We start from the raw sequence: 11,671 nt of genomic DNA on the forward strand, positions 1-11,671 counted from the left end.
TGTCCTGGGGCTGCCCTAATAGATCACCACGACTGGGGCGGGGGGCTTAAAACAGCAGAAATGTCTTCTTTCACAGTTCTGGGGGCCAGAAGACTGAAATCAGAGTATTGGAGGGCCTCTGGAGGCTCGAAGGGAAGCTCCTTCCCACCTCTTCCAGTTTCTGGGGGTTCCGGGTGTCCTTGGGTTTGTAGACGCCACCCCAATCCCTGCCTCTGTCTTCACACGACTTTCTTTCTAGTTCTCTTCTGTCTCTTCTAAGGCCACTGGTCATTGGATTTAAGGCCCTCCCTGGTAATCCTGGAGGAGCTCATTTCCAGATCCTTAATTTCATCACATTTGCAAAGGCCGTTTGTCTTCATAAGGTCACATTCACAGGGTCTTGGCTGTGGACATAGCTCCTGGGGACCCCCACTCACCCCACCACCCCCAGGCACCCCACCGGCCACCAAAGCCACAGGCTCTGTAGCCGTTTCCCGCTCTGGCCCCAGGGAGCTGAGTGTCCTCCTCCGTGTCACTGACCCGTTGTCCAGCACGCGGCCAGATGGGAGTGCTCTCCTTGGGGTAGCCTCGGGGTGTCCGTGGCTTGGCAAGTGCACAGGCTGGTGTCTGCAAGAAGGGTGGGCATTGGGGTGGGCTCGTGGAAAGGGGCTGGTGCCCCCGAGGAGGGGCTGGCCACAGATGGGAGCAAGGACAGGCCATCGGGAGAGACAGGACGAAGCGAGGGGCAAGCAGCACAGATGGGGCAGGGAGTTCTGTTTCCTCAGCATGAGAGGAGGCACAGGGGATGTGGCAGGAGTCAGGGGAGCAGTGTGCAGAGCAAAGGGATGATCCTCGGGGCCCGGGAGCATTTTGGAACAGGGACCAGCCACATCCTGAGAACCATCTTGTGGGCTTCCTTCCATCCCGCTACCAGACCTCTGCGCCTGAGGTTGCCCAACCCGGACGCCCTTACGGTACAGTGGGCTCCAGTGCTTCCTCTGGGAGACCCGGGCTCTGCTCTCCCCGCCCCCTCTCGCTCCCCATCCTTGAAAATTATGCAGCTACATAAATGCCATTCACAGCGAAGCCATGCAAGCCATGGTTACTTTTCTTCTCTGCACAGCATTTTGTTTTCCCAGGAGTTAATAATTGTCCTTTGGCTAGCTGTTTGCTTAGCTTCCCGTGCACTTATCACTAATTCAACCCTAGACTCGTCCTGGTGTGTAAATGTTCTCTCAAGACATTCAAACACACCAGACATTCTAGTAATTTCTTCTTAGAGAAAATCTCTTGTGGCAGAGCCCTCGGACTGGCGGCAGGCCGTCCAGCTGCCTGTGCCCCCGTCCCTGGCATCTCCCTTTGCCATGTCCCGAAGAAAGCTCCCCCATGCGGGAGCCCTCAGGCCCTGCCCCCGCCATGTTGGAACTCTGTTTCCCCTCACCCCATGTTGGAGCCCTTACTTTATGGTCAATTTTCCTTCCCTTTCCTTTTTTTTTTTTTTTTTAACAATGAGCCTGTGTTTCTGTACTGCTTGTGTAAAGTTTAAAAAAATATATTTCAAAAAGAGCTAGACAGACTGGAGATCAGGAGCCCTGGCTTTGCGGCCTGGCGTGGCCTCTGCTGTTCGGTGCGGCCTTGAGCGAGCCTCTCCCTCCCTAAGTCTTGCTTCCATTATCTGTAGAACCCCAGGTTTAGACTGGGGTTATTCATTAATCCTTCATTTATTCATTCAACAGACATTTGTTTAGCAGGGACTCTTAAGAAAACTGTTTATCATGGAAACTGTCAACCTTAAACAAAGGTAGAGAGAATCGTTACTTTAGCCCTGGAGCCCCTGGAGACTGATGAGCCCGTGTCAACAGTTATCACCAATTTGCTGGTATTTCTCATCTATCGCCTCCTTTGTTTCCTGGAGTATTTTTTGGAATTTACTCTTTTGAAATAATCTGATTCACAGGCAGTTGCCCCGAGCATCAGCATCTTGCACATCCAGCAGACGACAGTGGGGTCATCTGCACGCGTGTGTGCACTCGTGTGCATTTCTGAAATGCGGTCAAAATGTAGCTGTTCCTTTGTCACACAGATCCTCCTGCTACGTCTTCATAGGCGTTCATTGTTTTCGAAAAGAAACGGCCAAACTGTCTCCCAGAGTGGCTGCCCCATGAGCATTTGCTACTGTTGCTATTTTTTATTGGAGCCCTGCTGGTAGAAGCCTAGTGGTATTGCCTTGTGCTTTTTTTTTTTTTTAAATATTTTATTTATTTATTTATTCATTTGAGAGAGCGAGAATGAGAGAGAGAGAGAGAGAGAGAGAGAGCACATGAGAGGGGGGAGGGTCAGAGGGAGAAGCAGACTCCCTGCTGAGCAGGGAGCCTGATGCGGAACTCGATCCCAGGACCCTGGGATCATGACCCGAGCCGAAGGCAGTCGCTTAACCAACTGAGCCACCCAGGCGCCCCGCCTCGTGCTTTTGATGTGCCTTTCCCTGAGGGCGGATGAAGTCAAGCAACTTTTCATGCCCCTATTTGCCACTTGTGTGGCCTCTTGGGTGAAATTTTTTTTGTCTATTTTTCTAAGTAGATTGTTTGCTTTTTTACTGTTGGATTTTGCCCATCTGGTTCATTTGTACTCCCTCCTTTTCTGTAGAATATTTCTTTGCAAAATGAGCTTTTGACTGTGGAATAATTTTACCTTCACAGAGATGTTACAGAGATGCTACCGAGAATTCCTGGGTACTCCTCACCCTCACCTGACTCAAAGCCAGACTTCATTCACATGTCACCACTTTTTCTACTAATGTCCCTTTTGTGTTCCGGGACCCTGTCCAGGACCCCGCGTTGCTTTTAGTTTGGAGCATTTTAAAATAAATGCTAAACATCATGTCATTTCACCCATAAACACTTACCTATGGATTGCCAGTAGATAAGGGCTTCTAAAACCGATCCCGCAATGTCATGGTCACACCTAGCAATTGAAATCACAAATAAGTCCTTAACGTCGCCTAGTACACACTTTTCTTGATTGTTTCAAAGATGCATTTTCATGATGGTTTGTTCAGACGTGAACGCCAGCAAAGACCATACTTATAGCATGGGGTTGATATGCCTCATATGTCTTTTCTGTGTCATCTATTTGTTGGAAAAACCAAGTCTTTCATCACAGGGTTACAAAAGGGCAATTTTCTGATTTGATCATTCTTTCTGCATTTCCGACTTGGAATTTGGTAATGGAAGAAATTTCCCTCATCAACTATTCTATTCGGTTATCATGAAACACAGGTAATCCGGGACAAGCTTCTTTCTATTTATTCCCCTTCAGAGTAATGACTTGGTCCCCAACAACTTCCAGAATGACCAGTCACTAAGAATGTCTGGACTTTTACATATTGAATATGTGTCTGCTATTGCCATCGTTCTGCCTTTTGAGGCTCAGATGGCTCCCTCTGTGGCCTGTGGGAGCTCCTGCAAGGGGGCTCCCAGGTCCCCCTGATGTGGCGTTCGTGGTCTGAGGCCTTCCTCACTTCCTGCCATAGCAGAACGTGCCAGGCTCGCTGTGCACACTTCCTGCTCCAGTCCTGGCTCCCGGTGGAGGGAGATGACATTCAGAAAGACCACACCTAGACACTGCTGAATACAGTTCAGATTTTCTTCTAGTTCTTTTTTTCCTTAAGATGTATCCCAAATAGGGGCGCCTGGGTGGCTCAGATGGTTAAGCGTCTTCCTTCGGCTCCGGTCATGATCCCAGGGTCCTGGGGTCGAGCCCCGCATCGGGTTCCCTGCTCGGTGGGAAGCCTGCTTCTCCCTCTCCCTCTCCCCCTCTCCCTGCTTGTGTTCCCTCTCTTGCTGTGTCTCTCTCTGTCAAATAAATAAAATCTTAAAAAAAAAAAGATGTATCCCAAATAGGTATGTATAATGAAAATTCCCTGTTTTCGAGACACTTGAAATAGTTTTTTGCACAGTTAAGCCAGAACTGTTATATGGTTATGTTCATTTGTTTCTGTTTGTTTTTGACTCTTAGGGATTGCTTTGGTCTCCTTTTTGATTTTTTTAAGTATAGAAAACTTTTTTTTTAAGATTTTATTTATTTATTTGAGATAGAGAGAGAGAGCACAAGCAGGGGGAACGGCAGGCAGAGGGAGAGGCAGGCTCCCCAAGGAGCAGGGAGCCCGACGCGGGGCTCGATCCCAGGACCCTGGATCATGACCTGAGCCAAAGACAGTCGCCCAACCAACTGAGCCACCCAGGCGCCCTAGAAAACGTTTTTCAAGAAACAATACTTGTATATTTATTTCCTCCTGTTTCTTATACAAATATTATTATATATTGTGGATGTATCCTTACATCCTGGCGACACTCCCTTTATCCACCTGCAGAGTGCTCCGAGAGGCGGGCCTAGCAGAGCTGACTCAACCAAGCCTGAGTGGTGGGTGGTGGCTGGTTTCCAGTCGTTTGTTATTACTGAGAAGTTCCTACTCTTGACAGGTCTGGGAGACTCCCTCCTTCCCTCTCTCCTTCATTACTTCAACACATGCAGAGTGCTAGCCGTGTACCAAACACTGGGCCAGGCTCCCTGGATGTCATGATTACGATGGAGACTGCTGGTTGCTTCCCCTCCATCTGGTCGCCCATTCTTCTCTGGTGACAGATTCTTAGCTAGGCCCATGCCTGCCTGAATTAAAGCTGTACTCCTGAGCCTCCTTCACAGCTAGTTGCAGCCAAATGACCAGTTCTGGCCAGTGAGATTTGACTGGAAGCACCTTGCATAGCACCGTCTGGGAAACTCCTTTCAGAGATGCTGGTATTCTCCTTGTTCCTCTTGTTCACTCTTTCCTCTATTCCCCGCCTCATCTTTGTTCTGATGTGATGGCTGGAGCTCTAGCTGCCATCTTGGATCAAGGCAGTAAAGGCCACACCCTAGAGATTAGTGAGTTGGAATGATCTGGAAGGACCTTTGAACCCTAATGATTTTGTGGAATATCCATACTAGCCCTGAACGTTTTACCTCTGGACTTCGTTAATGCACAAGACAAATAAATGTCTTCTTTGGTTAAGCCACCATTATTATTGGTTTTTTCTCATGTGTATCCCTAAACCTAATTCTAATGGACAGAGGAAAAAACAAAACAGATACGGTCTCTGATATTACCTAGTCGGGGGACAGCCATTTAATGACACATCTAATAGGTAAGTGTGTAATTATTGTTGCAAAAATATCTATGAAAGAAAACTACCAGACCACCCTTTAACAACAACAACAACAACAACAACAACCCCAGACTGAGAGAAAGATTCATCTTAGATGAACATATCCAGAATGTTGCAATCAGAAAACCAAGAAGGAAAGTGTTTTTATGTTAGTGTGCATGTAAGTTTTGTGACATTTCAAAAGATACAAGTTGATTTGTTTCCTTCGGTATTATAAACTAGATGCTCTGAGTGGCCATTCTGATAAAAATAACCAAAATTCCTGAAGAAAAGATGTTAAAATCATCTTTTTAAATGTACCAATGAGATGGTGAAAAAGTTAGGAATCCCAGAGTCCAAAAATTAAGTCAAGACAGGAACCCAGGGAGGTAAATAGAACACTGAGGCCAACTTTCACCCTGAGGGCATTTGTGGACCCTGGTGACCTTCAGCTTCAGTTTTCATGGCCTCATGGACTGTGGGGACAGGCCACAAAGCCCAAGTCTTGCAAAATAGGAAACCTTCATCCACCTCCCCCCACTGCATGAAGGTGGGACATAAAAGGTTAAGTCATCGTTGGAGAGGTGAACTAGAGACATTGACCACCACCTCTTTGTCCACTAGACTACAAGGAGAGTGGCTTATTTCCAAACCTGGCGTGAGAGGGAGGGGAGAACATCTGCTCTGCACATTTGTGCTCACAAGCGAGCACCACGTGGATTTGCAGCTAGAATTTGAATACCTGGGTAGTCTGTAAAGTCCTCAAACCGAGAATTTAGTTTAAAATGGTTCTGGGTTGGAGTGCCTCTAGAAAATCACCAGAAGTCCATGCAAATGCTCTCTGAAGGAATCCCCCTTCAATCTAGGTTTCAAGGCGTTCCCACTATGAAGTTCCAAGTCAGAAAATCTAAACACACAAGGGAAGAATGGGGGACACCTGGGTGGCTCAATCGGTGAAGCATCTGCCTTCAGCTCAGGTCACGATCCTGGAGTCCCGGGATTGAGTCCCACGTCGGGCTCCCTGCTCAGTGGTGTGTCTGCTTCTCCCTCTCCCTCACTCGTGCTCTCTCTATCTCTCTCTCTTGCCTGCTCACTCTCTCTCTAAAATAAATAAACTCTTAAAAAAAAAAAAGTGAAAAAGGGAACAGAGCCCCATGAGGGACTGACAACTGAATAATTCACCAGAGACTTCAAATGGTGGGCTTATCAGACACAGAGGATAAAATAAGCATGTTTAATATGTTCAGAGAAATAAAAGGAGATTGAAAATATAATAAAGGGCAGAATTCTATAAAAACAACCAAATATATATGAAAAAACAAATAATATTTATAAAAGTGAAAAATAAAATAGAGTTTAAAAATTCAGTGAAGGACTTCCATTTCTGGTAATGACAAATTAGTTAATTCATGCCTACTTCCTGATGAGTGCACTTAGAAAAGCTGGAAAAATAGAAAAGTCGCTTACCTGAAGGCATCCAGAGAAAAAAGAGGATGCAGAATTTCCAGGCCAGGATGCAGAGAAGAACAGGAACTGAGGAAGGTGAAACCGGTGTTTGGAGCTGATTGTCCTCTGAGTGTCTCTGCAGAGTCTAGAATGGGTGGGTTGGAGATGGCAGAGGGCTATTGACAGCTACATGGGGCTAGAAGGATAGGCATTGGAACCTAAGACCTGCCAGGGAACCACCCTGGTGAATCTTCCTCGTTTTAGTTGAGACCCTGAAGAGCTGCTCCCTAGGAGTAAGGTGATCCAGAAATAGAGTCTTCTAGCATTTTAGCTAGTTTTTAATTAATTAATTAATTAATTTAAAGATTTTATTTATTAATTTGACAGAGAGAGACACAGTGAGAGAGAGGGAACACAAGCAGGGGGACTGGGAGAGGAAGAAGCAGGCTTCCCGCCGTGCAGGGAGCCTGATGCAGGGCTCGATCCCAGGACCCCGGGACCACGACCTGAGCCGAAGGCAGACGCTTAACGACTGAGCCACCCAGGCGCCCCTTTAGCTAGTTTTTTTATCCTCTCAATCCCTGAAACTGGATTAGGATGACCCTGGATTGCTCAGAGAAGCCACATTTTGTTCAGAAGCTCACAAAGCCAAGTGGAATAGTCTCTGGAGGAAGATAACATCATCCTCACCCTCAAGTTATTGCTACAAACATTTTTTTTCAATTACAATGTTCAGCAAACAATAAAAACAGGTAGGCATGTGAGGAGAGAAGGCAATAGGAATGAAAACCAACGGAAATAATAGACAATAGAAAAAGACCCACAGTGGCTCCTGATATTGCAATTATCAAGTGTAAACTTTAAAATTACTAAGTACACATGTTCAAAGATATAAATGGCAATATTGATAATTATGGCAGAAGACTAAAACTATAAAAAAGAGCCATTTGAAAATTCTAGAACTAAAAATGACTGTAACCAAAATTAAGAAATGAATGGATGGGCATAATAGCAGCATATGTGCAGCTGAAGAGAGTGTTGGACTGGAAGGTAAATCAGAAGAAACTATTCAGAATGAAGTAGGGAGAGACAAAGGGATGGAAAATTTTTTTAAAAAGAGAAGGAGACAGAGAGGATACAGTAAAATGTAATGTATGTGTAAATCAAGTCCCAGAAGACAAGGAAAGAAAAAAATGGGGCCTAAGCAATATTAAAAGACATGATGGGCTCTCTGCTCCTCCCTGTTCGACAGACAGCCGCGAATTCTGGTGCAGTGCCAGCCGCGTCCCTGAGACACGATGGTGAAGGTCGGAGTGAACGGATTTGGCCGTATTGGGCGCCTGGTCACCAGGGCTGCTTTTAACTCTGGCAAAGTGGATATTGTGGCCATCAGTGATCCCTTCATTGACCTCAACTACATGGTCTACATGTTCCAGTATGATTCCACCCATGGCAAATTCCACGGTACAGTCAAGGCTGAGAACGGGAAGCTTGTCATCAATGGAAAGTCCATCTCCATCTTCCAGGAGCGAGAGCCCGCCAACATCAAATGGGGTGATGCTGGTGCTGAGTATGTTGTGGAGTCCACTGGGGTCTTCACCACCATGGAGAAGGCTGCGGCCCACTTGAAGGGCGGGGCCAAGAGGGTCATCATCTCTGCTCCCTCTGCCGACGCCCCCATGTTCGTGATGGGTGTGAACCATGAGAAGTATGACAACTCCCTCAAGATTGTCAGCAATGCCTCCTGCACCACCAACGGCTTGGCTCCTCTGGCCAAGGTCATCCATGACAACTTCGGCATCGTGGAGGGACTCATGACCACCGTCCATGCCATCACTGCCACCCAGAAGCCCGTGGACGGTCCCTCTGGGAAGCTGTGGCGCGACGGCCGAGGGGCTGCCCAGAACATCATCCCTGCTTCCACTGGTGCTGCCAAGGCTGTGGACAAGGTCATCCCTGAGCTGAGCGGGAAGCTCACTGGCATGGCCTTCCGTGTCCCCACCCCCAACGTGTCCGTCGTGGATCTGACCTGCCGTCTGGAGAAAGCTGCCAAATATGACGACATCAAGAAGGTGGTGAAGCAGGCGTCAGAGGGCCCCCTCAAGGGCATCCTGGGGTACACTGAGGACCAGGTCGTCTCCTGCAACTTCAACAGTGACACCCACTCCTCCACCTTCGATGCCGGGGCTGGCATTGCTCTCAACGACCACTTTGTCAAGCTCATTTCCTGGTATGACAATGAATTCGGCTATAGCAACCGGGTGGTGGACCTTATGGTCCACATGGCCTCCAAGGAGTAAGAGCCCCCTGGACCACCAGCCCCAGCGAGAGCAAGAGGGAGAGAGAGGCCCTCAGCTGCTGGGGAGTCCCTGCCCCAACTTATCCCGCAAAACACTGAGAATCTCCCGACCTCCACCATTTCCATCCCAGACCCCCTGAAGAAGGGGAGGGGTTTGGGGAGCCCTACCTTGTCATGTACCATCAATAAAGTATACTGTACCCAGCCAAAAAAAAAAAAAAAAAGACATGATGGTGGGGCGCCTGGGTGGCTCAGTCAGTTAAGCATCTGCCTTTGGCTCAGGTCATGATCTCAGGGTCCTGGAATTGAGCCCTGTGTCAGGTTCCCCACTTAGTGGGAAATCTGCTTCTCCCCCCCCCGCCGCTCCCCCTTCCCCCCATACTCTCTCTCTCTCTCAAATAAATAAATAAAATCTTAAAAAAAAAGATATGAAGGCTGATAATTTTCCAAAAATGAAGAGAACCTCAAATCACAGATTAAAAAGGGTTCACAAACTGCAGAATAAGTGAAGAGAAATGCATAACTAGGGACATCAGGGTAAAATAACTAAAAACCAAATTACTTAATTGTGAAATATTGGAAGCTTTATATTTGAGATCAGGTACAAGATAAGGTTACTGGTTAACACCAGTTCTATTTAGCATTGTACTTGAGTACCTTGCCAGTGCAGTAAGGCAAGGCAAATAAAAAGAAAATGTTGAGAAATAATTTGCAGACGATGTAATAGTTTATGTAAAAAAATCCCCCAAAATCTAAAGATAAATTATTCAAATTAATAAGAAAATCTAAAGATAAATTATTCAAATTAATAAGAAAATTTAGCACACTCTTTTGGATATAAAATCAATATATAAAATTACCTTAGACATAATTTATAAATGAAAAAGATAACATTTATAATAGCATAAAATATATGACTATTCAGGAATAAAGCTAATAAAGACATGCAAAAGCATTATGTAGAAATTTATAATAGTTTGAAAGACAGTGAAAGAAAAATATAAAAACAATAAAAATCTATGCTATGTTCATGGATTGGAACACATAATTTTTAAAAAAGATTTTATTTATTTATTTGTCAGAGAGAGAGAGCAAGAGAGCGAGCACAAGCAAGGAGAATGGCAGGCAAAGGGAGAAGCAGGCTCCCCGCTGAGTAAGAAGCCTGGTGCGGGACTCGATCCCCCACCCTGAGATCATGACCCAAGCCAAAGGCAGATGCTCAACTGACTGAGCCACCCAGGCGCCCCTGGAACACATTCTTTCTTTCCTTTAACCTTATTTTTAAAATTAAAAAAAAAATTTTAAGTAGGCTCCATGCTGGAGCCCAATGTGGGGCTTGAACTCATGATCAAGAGTAGGACGCTTCACTGACTGAACCATCCAGGCCTCCCTCCTTTTAACTTTCTTAAATATAATTTTAAATTTATAAAAAGGCTACAAGACTAGTAGAAATAAATAGAAGGGAACATCTCCAACCTGATAAAGGGCATGAATGAAAAACCCATCGATAACATTATATTTAATAGTGAAAGACTGAAAATTTGCCCCCTAAGAACAGGAACAAGAGAAAGATGTCTACTCTTGTCACTTCCAGTTAACAATGTACTGGACATTGTATGTAGCCAGGGAAATTATGCAAGAAAAAGAAATAAAAGCTATCCAGATTGGAAAGGAAGAAGCAAAACTATGTTAAACAGATGACATGATCTCATATAGAAAATCCTAAGGAATTCACTAAAAAATGATTAGAACTAATAAATGAGTTCAACAAGTTTGTGGAAATAAGGCCAATGTACAGAATGGCAAGGTATATTGTACAAGGTATATTGTACAATGGTATACTGTTGAAGGACATTAAGGAAGATCTAAATAAGTAGAAAGACATCCCATGTTCATGAATCAGATTATTAATATTAGGATGGCAACACTCTCCAAACTGATCTACAGACTCAGTGCAGTGCCAATCAAAATTCCAGCTGGTATTTTTGCAGGAACCCATAAGCCAATCCTAAAATTCACATGGAAATGCAAGGGATCCGGAATAGCCAAAACAATCTTGAGAAAGGAGAACAAAGTTGGAAGACTCACACTTCCCTATTTCAAAACTTAGTACAAAGCAACAGGAACCAAGACTGTGTGGTATTGGCATAAGGATAGCCTTATAAATTAGTGTAATAGCACTGAGAGTCCAGAAACAAACCTTGACATTTATGGTTAATTAATTTTTCAACGGGGGTGCCAAAACCATTCAGGGGGAGAAAGAACAGTCTTTTCAACAAAGGGTGCTGGGACAACTGGATATCTACATGCAAAGGAATGAAGTTGGACCCCTATCTTACACCACAGACAAAAAGTAACTCAAAATAGATCAGAGGCCTGAATGTAAGAACTAAGACTATGCAACTCTTAGAAGAAAAATAGATGTAAATCGTCATGACCTTGGATCAGGCAATGGTTTCTTAGATATGATGCCAGAAGCACAAGAGACAAAAGATAAACTAGATAAATCACTGCAAATGATACTACCAAAAAAGTGAAAAGACAATCCACAGAATGAGGGAAAGCATTTGGAAATCATATATCAGATATGGGACTTGTATCTAGAATATATAAAGAAGCCTTACAACTTCACAATAAAAAGATATATGACTCAATTCTAAAAACGGGCAAAGAGTTTGAATAGGTGTTTCTCCATAGAAGATCTAATGAGCTAATGAGCACATGAAAAGATGCTCAACATCATTAGTTATTAGGGAAATGCAAA

At 44.9% G+C, this 11,671-nt stretch overlaps 1 pseudogene; it reads left to right on the forward strand.

Annotated features, from left to right (window-relative positions):
- Window positions 1-7,880: 7,880 nt before the first annotated feature.
- On the forward strand, window positions 7,881-8,985 carry LOC114201599 (glyceraldehyde-3-phosphate dehydrogenase pseudogene; annotated as a pseudogene).
- The last annotated feature ends 2,686 nt before the right edge of the window (window positions 8,986-11,671 follow it).

The sequence above is a fragment of the Eumetopias jubatus genome, unplaced genomic scaffold (genome assembly GCF_037043125.1).
Source record: "Eumetopias jubatus isolate StellerSeaLion01/CBP00866 unplaced genomic scaffold, mEumJub1_p1.0 scaffold_11, whole genome shotgun sequence".
In the NCBI taxonomy this organism is placed as follows: Eukaryota; Metazoa; Chordata; class Mammalia; order Carnivora; family Otariidae; genus Eumetopias; species Eumetopias jubatus.